Below are 12,133 nucleotides of genomic sequence, written 5' to 3' on the forward strand. Positions count from 1 at the left end.
CGCTATGACACCTACCCCTGACTCTGCGCCGCTGGGCAGGGCAGCTCCAAGCCAAACGCACACGGGCACAGACCAACATGACACACACCACCGCTAACAATTGGATTCAAAGAAGAGAGAAAACTCTCTGCAAGAACAATGACTGGCGGACGAGAGAAGCTGTCGGACGAGGAGACCGACAGGGCCACAACGGCCCAGAGTGAGGAGCCTCCATGGCAGCCCCAGAGAAACGGTAGAACCAAATGGTCCCTTACAAGAAGTTACGGTCACAATGGAGACGACGGATGTGTAAGAAGCCTATCTTCAAGACCTAAGAGCATAAGAATTCCAGGAAAAACTCCCACAGTCCATGACAATGAACCGGTAGAGAGAAGAGCTGCTGACACAGCCTGGAACGACACCGCCAAAGAGAACTGACCGGAAGCTTTCAAAACACCAGACTGATCCATGCTTTACATTTGTAAGCCAAGAACAAAACCTCCCAGTTGGCACTATCCAATAGGTACAGGCATTTGAGGCCCTAGAGATGGCATCCAAGGCACCTGTTGAGCTTCTTGAGTGCAAAGAGCAACAAGGACATCAAGAACAGAGGAAGGTCTATGACACAGAAGACACCACAAAAACAACATAAAACCACAGACACAGGGTGGACCTGCCCTGCCCATACTAGTCTTTGGATGAAGGGAAACCCCTTCGCTTTACATGCGTAGAGAGGCCCGCTCCTGCACAGCTCTCCCCTACACTAACTTTACAAGCCCTGCCCGCATTGCCCAACTGTGGTCCCCTCCCTCCAGACTCTTCCAGCCCCAGTCCCTCGACTTAGCTTTTGGAGGGCCAGGGGTCTGAATCCATCCTCAACAGAAAGCACATTGGCTACTTGGGAAGCTCCTGCAGTCGCCTGGTTCCAGTTTGTCACCTGAAAAGGAAAAAAACCTGGAAACAGTACTGACAGTAAGCATCACACTGGCCAAGATCAACCTCTTCCAGAACAACCCCCTCAGAAGCACCCGGGTGCTCTGCTCACCTGCTCACTCCAGAGTCAGATGCTGTGCCATCATCACTTCTGCTGCATCAGATACCGAGAGACACAAAATTATCATTATGCCCATGAGAAGTCACACGCTCCACGCTCCTCCTCGCTACCGACCCAGCTCACCTCAAACAGTTGTCCAATGCCAAAGGCGGCCCACTCAGCCCCTGCAAAACCAAGAGAGAGACGTCTCACTGAGTTGCTGTATAATACTTTGCTCTCACATGATGACCCGGCCCACAACTGCCTCACCTTTTCAGACATCTTGTCAGCACACTGCTCTGCTCCTCCGAGGCTACGTGCGGCACCTGCAATAAAATCAAAGCAAACAGCACATGCTGAGATACTGCCCAAAACCAAAGCTTGCCTGCATCAATCCCGATCTCCTGCTCCTTTACTCGGCTGGTCACCCACTCTGCCTTTGCCTTTTACAGGTTCCCTGGGCAGAGCAGTTCCAAGGCAAGCACACACAGGCACAGACCAACATTACACACAACACCACAAACCATGGGATTCAAGAAGAGAGAAAACTCTCCACAAGAAGAATGACTCCCTGACAGGAGATGCTGTCAGACAAGGAGACCAACATGGCCACAATGGCCCAGAGCGAGGAGGCTCCACGGCAGCCCCGGAAAACCGAATTAGAACAGAATGGTCTGTTACAAGAAGTTACGGTCAAAACGGAGACGATGCATGTGCAAGAAGCCCGGCTTCAAGACCTAAGATGGTAAGGGTTCAGGGAAGAAGTCCCACAGTCCATAAAAATGGACCAGAAGAGAGAAGAGCTGCTGGCAGAGCCTGGAAAGCGGCCGCCAAAGAGAGATACAAGACTGATCCATGCTTTACGCTTGTAAAGCAAGAAGAGAAGATCTGAATTGGCACTATGCCGATGAGTACACACATTCAAGACCCCAGGTATGGCACGGAGGCACGTGATGAGCTTTGTGAGTGCAAAGAGAAACAAGGATATCGAGACCAGAGGAAGATCTGCGACACAAGACACACCACAAAAACAACATAGCACCAAAGACACAGGCCGCAACTGCCCTGGCCACCTGGCCTGAAGAAAAACCCCTTCCTCCCCTTTACGTGCCCAAAAGGGCCCGCTCCTGGACAGCCATCTCCCCTACGCTAACTTTACAAGCCCTCCCTGCAATTCACAACCGTGGTCCCCTCCCTCCAGTCCCTCGACTTAGCTTTTGGAGGGCCAGGGGTCTGAATCCATCCTTAACAAAAAGCACATTGGCTAATTGGGAAGCTCCTGCAGTCGCCTGGTTCCGCTTTGTCATCTGAAAAGGAAAAAGCCCAGAAACAGTGCTGACAGGAACCATCACACTGGTCAAAACCAACCCCTTCCACAACAATCCCCTCCTCAGAAGCACCCGGGTGCTCTGCTCACCTGCTCGTTCCAGAGTCAGACGCTGCAGCCATCATCGCTTCTGCTACCTCAGATACCAAGAGACAAAATTACCATTGTGCCTGTGAGAAGTTACCTGCCCCACAGTGCCACCCCGGCTCACCTCAAGAGCTTGTCTGATGCCACAGGTGGCCCGCTCAGCCCCTGCAAAACCAAAAGAGATACGTTTCACTGAGTTGCTGCACAATACTTTGCTGTCACACACTGACCCAGCCCACAATTGCCTCACCTTCTCGGACCTCTGGTCAGCATGTTGCCCTGCCCCTCCGAGTCCGCATGCGGCATCTGCAACCATCACAGCAAAAAGACACATTCTGATATACTGCCCGAAACCACAGAGTCTACCCACACCAACTGCCATCTCCCAGCCTTTACCTTGGCTGCTCACCTGTGACGTCTTGGCCATTTACATGTCCATGCTGCAGCTTAGGTACCATCTACAAAAGACTAACAAAGGATGCTTATAGCTTCACCAGCACTATGACTCCTGAAAAATAACTGATACTTCAGGCCACTGGTCATAGCTCACCTTGTTGAAGTCACCGCTGGTGCCGATATCTCACTTCGCTTACTCCTTTGCGCCTTCAAAATAACACACAAACCACCAACTAAGTGGAGTCACGTAGCCACCGGTCACATCTTCCCTCGACATCACGCACCAACTCACCTTCTTTTGGCGCACCGCTCACCACCTCCATGGCTCTTCAGTGCCCATCTTGTCCACAGGCAACTGCAAAAAATTAATAAACATGTCACCCAGAGGCTGACCAAGAACTTAGAGTGCAGCTCTATTGCTTGATTTCAGAATACCATCTAGAGGCCAGCTCTAGCCTGCCATTAAGAAAAAACAATGTAAAAAGGACAAAACTTTAGACCCCCCACACAGAAGCCCGAATACTTTTGAGATACAATCCGCTTTGCTGCCGTCACTCAGCCCCTCCTACGCAACTCCAGTCCTCTCTGTAAAACACTGTTGAAATGAGAGTCCACATGGCCTGCCGATGGCGGCTCCATCCAAGCGGACCACCCAACCTCTGCCTAAACAGTCTAGGCCTGTCGACCTATTAACCGCAGCCTCTTATTGCTATGCCACCTACCCCTGACTCTAGGTCTCTGGGCAGAGCAGCTCCAAGCCAAAACACACGTAGGCACAGACCAACATTACACACAACACCACAAACAATGAGATTCAAAGAAGAGAGAAAAGTCTCCGTAAGAACAATGACTGCTGGATGAGAGAAGCTGTCAGACAACGAGACCGACAGGGCTGCAATGGCCCAGAGCGAGGAGGCTCTACAGCAGCCCCAGAAAACCAGGAGAACCCGAGGGTCCCTTACAAGAAGTTACGGTCAAAATGGAGACGATGGATGTGCGAGAAGCCCAGCTTCAAGACCTAAGATGGTAAGGATGGGGCGAACAAGTCCTAAAGTCCATGAAAATGGACCGGTAGAGAGAACAGCTGCTGGCACAGCCTGGAACAACGCCGCAAAAGAGAACCGACTAGAAACTTCTGAGGTGTGAGATCGATCCACGATTTACGCTTGTAAGGCAAGAAGAGACACGCCCAATTGGCACTATGCCGATGAGTAGGGGCATTCAGTACCCCAGGGGTGGTGCCTGGTGTGCATAATGAGCTCCTTGACTGTGAAGAACAACAAGGATGTTGAGACCCCAGTAAGGTCTAAGACACAGAAGGCAGACGACACAAACAACATAGCACCACAGACACAGGCTGGAACTGCCCTGCCCATATTAGTCCAAGGATGAATGGAACCCCCTTTGCTTTACATGCCTAGAGAGGCCCGCTCCTGCACAGCTCTCCCCTACGCTAACTTTATAAGCCCTGCCCACAATGCCCAACCGTGTTCCTCTCCCTCCACATTCTTCCAGCCCCAGTCCCTCGACTTAGCTTTTGGAGGGTCAGGGGTCTGAATCCATCCTCGACAAAAAGCACATTGGCTAACTGGGAAGCTCCTGCACTCGCCTCGTTTCATTTTGTCATCTGAAAAGGAAAAAAGCCAGAAACAGTGCTGACAGGAAGCATCACACTGGCCAACGCCAACCCCCTCCTCAGAAGCACCCGGGTGCTCTGCTCACCTGCTCGTTCCAGAGTCGGACGCTTTACCATCATCACTTCTGCTGCAACAGATACCAAGAGACACAAAATTACTATTATGCCCGTGAGAAGTCACGCGCTCGACCCTCCTCCTCGCTGCCATACCAGCTCACCTCAAACAGTTGTCCAATGCCAAAGGCGGCCGGCACAGCCCCTGCAAAACCAAGAGAGACACCCCTCACTGAGCTGCTGCACAATAATTTGCTCTCACACACTGACCCGGCACACAACTACCTCACCTTCTCAGACCTCTTGTCAGCACGCTGCTTCGCCCCTCTGAGGATATGTGCGGCACCTGCAATAAAATCAAAGCAAACGGCACATGCTGAGATACTGCCCAAAAACAAAGCTTGCCTGCATCAATTCCAATCTCCTGCTCCTTTATTTGGCTGCTCACCCACTCTGCCCCTGCCATTTATGGATTCCCTGGTTGCCCTGGGCAGAGCAGTTCCAAGGCAAGCACACACAGGCACAGACCAACATTGCACACAATACCAAAAACAATGGGAATCAAGAGAGAAAACTCCTCCACAAGAACAATGACTCCCTGACGGGAGACGCTGTTGGACAAGGAGACCGACAGGGCCGCATTGGCCCAGAGCGAGGAGGCTCCACGGCAGCCCCAGAAAACCGGATTAGAACACAATGGTCCGTTACAAGAAGTTACGGTCAAAATGGAGACGATGGATGTGCAAGAAGCCCGGCTTCAAGACCTAAGAGCATAAGGATGCAGGGAAGAAGTCCCACAGTCCATAAAAATGGACCGGAAGAGAGAAGAGCTGCTGCTGACACAGCCTGGAACGATGCCGCAACAGAAAGATGCTAGACTGATCCACGCTTTACGCTTGTAAGGCAAGAAGAGAAGACCTGAATTGGCACTATGCCAATGAGTACACGCATTCGAGACCCCAGGTATGGCACGGAGACACATGATGAGCTTTGTGAGTGCAAAGAGAAACAAGGATATCGAGACCAGAGGAAGGTCTGCGACACAAGACACACCACAACAACAACATAGCACTGATGACACAGGCTGGAACTGCCCTGCCCATGCTAGTCCTAGGATGCAGGGGAACTCGGTCCCTTTCTGTGCCCAGAGAGGCCCGCTCCTGCGCAGCCCTCTCCCCTGCACTATGTTACAAGTCCTGTCCGCAATGCCCAACTGTGGTCCCCTCCCTCCAAACCCTTCCCAGCCCCAGTCCCTCGACTTAGCTTTTGGAGGGCCGGGAGTCTGAATCCATCCTCGACAACAAGCATGTTGGCTAACTGGGATGCTCCTGCAGTCAACAGGTCTGCTTCGTCATCTGAAAAAGAGGAAAAGATGAGGACAACACAGACCACACATGGTGCTGACAGTAAGCATCGCACTGGCCAAGACCAACCTCTTCCACAACAATCCCCTCAGAAGCACCAGGATGCTCTGCTGCTCACTTGTTCTTTCCGGAGTCGGACACTGCAGCCATAATCGCCTCTGCAACCTAAGATGCCAAGACACACAAAATGATCATTGCACCCGTGACAAGTCACCTGCCCTACGCTCCTCGCTGCCACCCCGACTCACCTCAAGAGCTTATCCAATGCCAAAGGCGGCCCGCACAGCCCCTGCAAAACCAAGACAGAGACATGTTACTGAGTTGCTGCACAGTACTTTGCTCTTACACACTGACCCGGTCCACAACCGCCTCACCTTCTCGGACCTCTTGTCAGCATGCTGCTTTGCCCCTTCAGGACTATGTGTGGCACCTACAAAAAGAAAACAGAAGACACATGCTGAGATACTGCCCAAAACTGCCATCTGCCACACTGATTCCCACCTCCTGCTCCTTTACCTTGGCTGCTTAACCATGTTGCCCCTGACATTTACACGTTGCCATGCTGAGGCTCAGGTACCACCTGGGAAACACAAAGAGGGATGATGGTAATTTCACCAACAACAGCACTCCAGAAAAATAACTGCTACTTCAGCCTACTACTCATTGCTCACCTTGCCTGAGTCACCCCTGGTGCCGATATCATGCTTCACTCGTTGCTTTGCACCTACAATACTGGAAAAAAACACCACACCAACTGTAAGGCAGTCCTATAGCCACTGATCATGTCTTCCCTTCAACACCATGTGCCAACCCACCTCCTAACAACGCTCTGCTCGGCGCCTGCATTGGTCTTTGGTGCCCTTCTTGTTCCCTGGCACCTGAAATAAGTATTGAACAAGTCACCCATATGCTGCTAAAGACATTAACAATTCCAGATGTATTGATTCCATTTTCTAATAGCGCCTAGAGTCCAAAATACAGCCTGCCATTACATAAAGGAATAAAGGGCCAAACTTAAAGGCCCCCCCATGCATAAGCCTTACCACCGTCAACATTCAATCTGCTTTGCTGCTGATGATCAGCCCCTCCCACAAGACTCCCATCACCTCTGTAAAACACTCTTGAAATGACAGTCCACACTGTCTGCCGACGGCCGCTCCATCTGAGCTCACTTCCCAGTCTCTGCCTCAACAGTCTAGGCCTGTCAACCTATTAACCACAGCCTCTTATCGCTATGACACCTACCCCTGACTATGCCACTGGGCAGGGCAGCTCCAAACCAAACGCACACAGGCACAGACCAACATTACACACAACACCACAAACAATTGGATTCAAAGAAGAGAGAAAACTCTCTGCAAGAACAATGACTGGCGGACGAGAGAAGCTGTCGGACAAGGAGACCGACATGGCCGCAACAGCCAAGAATGAGGAGCCTCCGTGGCAGCCCCAGAGAAACAGTCGAGCCAAATGGTCCCTTACAAGGAGTTGCGGTCAAAATGGAGATGATGGATGTGTACGAAACCTGTCTTCAAGACCTAAAAGCATAAGGATTCCAGGAAAAACTCCCACAGTCCATGACAATGAACCGGTAGAGAGAAGAGCTGCTGACACAGCCTGGAACGACACCGCCAAAGAGAACTGACCAGAAGCTTTCAAGACACAAGACTGATCCATGCTTTACATTTGTAAGCCAAGAAAAGAACCTCCCAGTTGGCACTATCCAATAGGTACAGGCATTTGAGGCCCTAGAGATGGCATCCAAGGCACCTGTTGAGCTTCTTGAGTGCAAAGAGCAACAAGGACATCCAGAACAGATGAAGGTCTACAACAGAGAAGACACCACAGAAACAACATAGCACCACAGACACAGGCTGGAACTGCCCTGCCCATACTAGTCCAAGGATGAAGGGAAACCCCTTCACTTTACATGCGTAGAGAGGCCCGCTCCTGCACAGCTCTCCCCTACTCTAACTTTACAAGCCCTGCCCACAATGCACAACCATGTTCCTCTCCCTCCAAACTCTTCCAGCCCCAGTCCCTCGGCTTAGCTTTTGGAGGGTCAGAGGTCTAAATCCATCCTCAACAAAAGCACATTGGCTAACTGGGAAGCTCCTGCACTCGCCTGGTTCCATTTTGTCATCTGAAAAGGAAAAAAGCCAGAAACAGTGCTGACAGGAAGCATCACACTGGCCAACGCCAACCCCCTCCTCAGAAGCACCCGGGTGCTCTGCTCACCTGCTCGTTCCAGAGTCGGACGCTTTACCATCATCACTTCTGCTGCAACAGATACCAAGAGACACAAAATTACTATTATGCCCGTGAGAAGTCACGCGCTCGACCCTCCTCCTCGCTGCCATACCAGCTCACCTCAAACAGTTGTCCAATGCCAAAGGCGGCCGGCACAGCCCCTGCAAAACCAAGAGAGACACCCCTCACTGAGCTGCTGCACAATAATTTGCTCTCACACACTGACCCGGCACACAACTACCTCACCTTCTCAGACCTCTTGTCAGCATGCTGCTTCGCCCCTCTGAGGATATGTGCGGCACCTGCAATAAAATCAAAGCAAACGGCACATGCTGAGATACTGCCCAAAAACAAAGCTTGCCTGCATCAATTCCAATCTCCTGCTCCTTTATTTGGCTGCTCACCCACTCTGCCCCTGCCATTTATGGATTCCCTGGTTGCCCTGGGCAGAGCAGTTCCAAGACAAGCACACACAGGCACAGACCAACATTACACACAATACCAAAAACAATAGGATTCAAGAAGAGAGAAAACTCTCTGAAAGAACAATGACTCCCTGACGGGAGACGCTGTTGGACAAGGACATCGACAGGGCCGCAATGGCCCAGAGTGAGGAGGCTCCACAGCAGCCTCCGAAAAACAGGAGAGCCCAATGGTCCCTTACAAGAAGTTACGGTCAAAATGGAGACAATGGATGTGCAAGAAGCCCTTCTTCAAGACCTAAGATGGTAAGGATGCAGGGAAGAAGTCCCACAGTCCATGACAATGGACTGGTAGAGAGAAGACCTGCTGACACAGCCTGGAACACCGCAAAAGAGAACCGACTAGAAACTTCCGAGGCGTGAGATCAATCCATGCTTTACACTTCTAAGGCAAGAAGAGACACGCCCAATTGGCACTGTGCCCATGAGTATGGGCATTCAAAACCCCAGCGGTGGTGCCTGATGTGCATAATGTGCTCCTTGACTGTGAAGAACAAAAAGGATGTTGAGACCCTGGTAAGGTCTAAGACACAGAAGACGGACGACACAAACACAGCACCACAGACACGGGCTGGAACTGCCCTGCCCACTTGGGCTGAACACAAACCCCTTCCTTCCCTTTACGTGCCCAAAGGGGCCCGCTCCTGCACAGTCCTCTCCCCTATGCTAACTTCACAAGCCCTCCCTGTGATGCCCAAACATGTTCCCCTCCCTCCAGATCCTCCCCAGTCCCTCAACTTAGCTTTTAGAGGGTCCAGGGTCTGAATCCATGCTCAACATGAATGCGCATCACCTAACTGGATGCTCCGGCAGTCACCAGGTTCCGCTTCCTCCTCTGCAAAAAAAAAAAAACAAAACAGTAAGCATCACGCCGGCCAACAACACCATCCATAGCATCCCCCTCAGAAGCACTGGGATTTTCCACTCACCTGCTCGGACCACAATGGGACACTGCGGCCCTCATCGCTCTCGCTAACCTAAGATACCAAGAGACACAAAATTACCGTTGCACTGCTGAGAAATCACCTGTCCCAGGTGCCTCCTCGCCGCCACCCCAGCTCATCTCAAACGCTGGTCTATTGCCAAAGGCGGGCTGCACAGCCCCTGCAAAACCAAAAGAGATACGCATCATTGAGGTGCCGTATGATACTTTGCTCTGAGACACTGATCCGACCTATGCCAGCCTCACCTTGTCAGAACGCTTGTCAGCATGCTGCTTTGCACGTCTGAGACCGTGTGACACCCACAAAGAAAACAGAGTAGAAGACACATGCTGAGATACTGCCAAAATTGCAGCCTGCCCGCACCGATTCCCGTCTCCTGCTCCTTCACCTTGGCTGCTTGCCTGTGTCGCTCCTGCCGTTTACATGTTGCCACCTCAAGGCTCTGGTACCACCTGAAAAACCACAAATAATGGATGTTGATGACTTCAATGACAAACCCTACCAGAACAATAACTGCTACTGTAGCCTGCTACCCATTGTTCTCCTTGACCGAGGCACCACTGGTGCCCATATCCTCCTTTGCTTGTTTCTTTGCACCTACAACATTGGGGAAAAAACCCACCAACCATAATGCAGTCACATAGCCACCAAACGCATCCTCCCCCTGACGCTATGCACCCATCCGCCTTCATAGATCAGTCTGTTCAATGCCTCCATTGGTCCTCTGTGCTCATCTTGTCCCCTGACATCTGAAAAAAAAAAAAATGAAAGTCACCTGGATGCTGCTCAGGCCATTAACTGTTCCAGATGTATTGATTCCATTTTGGAATACTATCTACAGTGCAACTGCAGCCTGCCGCTAAATAAATGAAAAAAGGGCCAGACTTTAAGCCCTACACATACAAGCCAGAACGCTGTCCAGATTCAAGCTCCTTTGCTGCTGCTGATCGACCCCTCCCATGCAGCTCCCACCACCTCCTCTAACCACTTTTCAAATGACAGACCACGCAGCCTGCCGATGGCTGCTCCCTGCGAGCTCGCTGCCCAACCTCTGCTGCAACAGTCTAGGCCTATCGACATATTCACCGCAGCTTCCTATCGCTATTCCTTCTACCCCTGACTTTACACCCCTGGACAGAGCAGCTCCAAGCCAACGCACAGGCACAGACCAACAGTACACACACCACCACAAACAATGTGATTCAAAGAAGAGAGAAAACTCTCCTCCACAAGAAGAATAACTCCCCGACAGGAGATGCTGTCGGGCAAGAAGACCTACGGGGCCGCGACGGCCCAGAGCAAGGAGGTGCTATGGCACCCCCAGAAAAACAGACAATGCAAGAGGCCCTTACAAGAAGTTACGGTCAACACAGAGATGATGGATGCACGAGAAGCCAGGCTTCAAGACCTAAGAATGTAAGGATGCAGGGAAGAAGTCCCACCATCCATGAAAATGGACCGGTAGAGAGGAGAGCGGCTGATGCAGCCCAGGAATGACACCTCAAATGAGAACCAACCAGAGACTTGCGAGATGTGACACCGATCCACACTTTACGCTCACAGGGAAATAAAAGAATTGCCCAATTGACAATATGTCACTGACCAGAGGCATTCGAGACCCTAGGGATGGCACCTAATGTGCCCAAGGTGCTCGTTGAGCAGAAAGACCAATGAAGAACTGGAGACCCAGGTAATTTTTACAACACATAAGACGGACCACACAAACAACACAACGCCACAGACACAGGCTGGAACCGCCCTGCCCGCCGGGGCTTAAGAGAAACCCCTTCCCTTTACTGGCCCAAAGGGGCCTGTCCCAGGATGGCCCGCTCCCCTATGCTAACTTCACAAGCCCTCCCTGTGATGCCCAACCGTGGTCCCCTCCCTCCAGACCCTTCCCGGGCCCCGATCCCTCTACTTTGCTTTCAGAGGGACACGGCTCTAAACCCATCCTCATCAGAAAACGCATGGGATATCTGGGACGCTCCTGCAGTCGCCAGGTTCCGCTTCCTCCTCTGCAAAAAAAGAAAACCCACAAACAGTTCTGACAGTAAGCATCACGCTGGCCAACACAACACCTTCTATAACATCCCCGTCCTCAGAAGCACCGGGATTCTCGGCTCACCTGCTGCGTCCAGAATGGGACGCTGCGGTCCTCATCGCTCTTGCTAACCCAAGATACCAAGAGACACAAAATTACCATTGCGCTGCTGAGAAATCATCCGCCCCATGCTCCTCCTCGCTAATGCCCTGGCTCACCTCAAACGCCAGTCCAATGCTAAGGGCCCCTGCAAAAGCTTGTAGCTTCGCCGACAATAAGACACCTGAATATTAACTGCTACTGCAGGCCGCTAGTCACGGCTCACCTTGCCCCAGTCACCTCTGCTGCCCGTAAACCCGCTTTGCGCCTTCAAAATTAAAAATCAACACCCACAAATCAAAAGCTAGTCCTAAAGCCACCGGTCACATCTTCCCTCCGACATCACATGCAAACCCACCTTCTTACAATGCTCCGCTTGCCTGTCATCCGTCACCCTTTGGCACACGGCTCGTTCCTCTGCATCCACAAAAAACGTAATGT

The 12,133-nt window shown here is 51.6% G+C and overlaps 1 long non-coding RNA gene across 1 annotated transcript; it reads right to left on the reverse strand.

The window, feature by feature from the left end:
- Positions 1-5,960: 5,960 nt before the first annotated feature.
- On the reverse strand, positions 5,961-6,300 carry LOC142359526 (uncharacterized). The gene is made up of 3 exons (XR_012762422.1): positions 6,251-6,300; positions 6,125-6,165; positions 5,961-6,041 (listed from the first exon to the last, which is right to left on the reverse strand). It is a non-coding gene; the product is annotated as an uncharacterized LOC142359526 (long non-coding RNA).
- Positions 6,301-12,133: the final 5,833 nt, after the last annotated feature.

The sequence above is a fragment of the Opisthocomus hoazin genome, unplaced genomic scaffold, assembly GCF_030867145.1.
Source record: "Opisthocomus hoazin isolate bOpiHoa1 unplaced genomic scaffold, bOpiHoa1.hap1 HAP1_SCAFFOLD_186, whole genome shotgun sequence".
In the NCBI taxonomy this organism is placed as follows: domain Eukaryota; kingdom Metazoa; phylum Chordata; class Aves; order Opisthocomiformes; family Opisthocomidae; genus Opisthocomus; species Opisthocomus hoazin.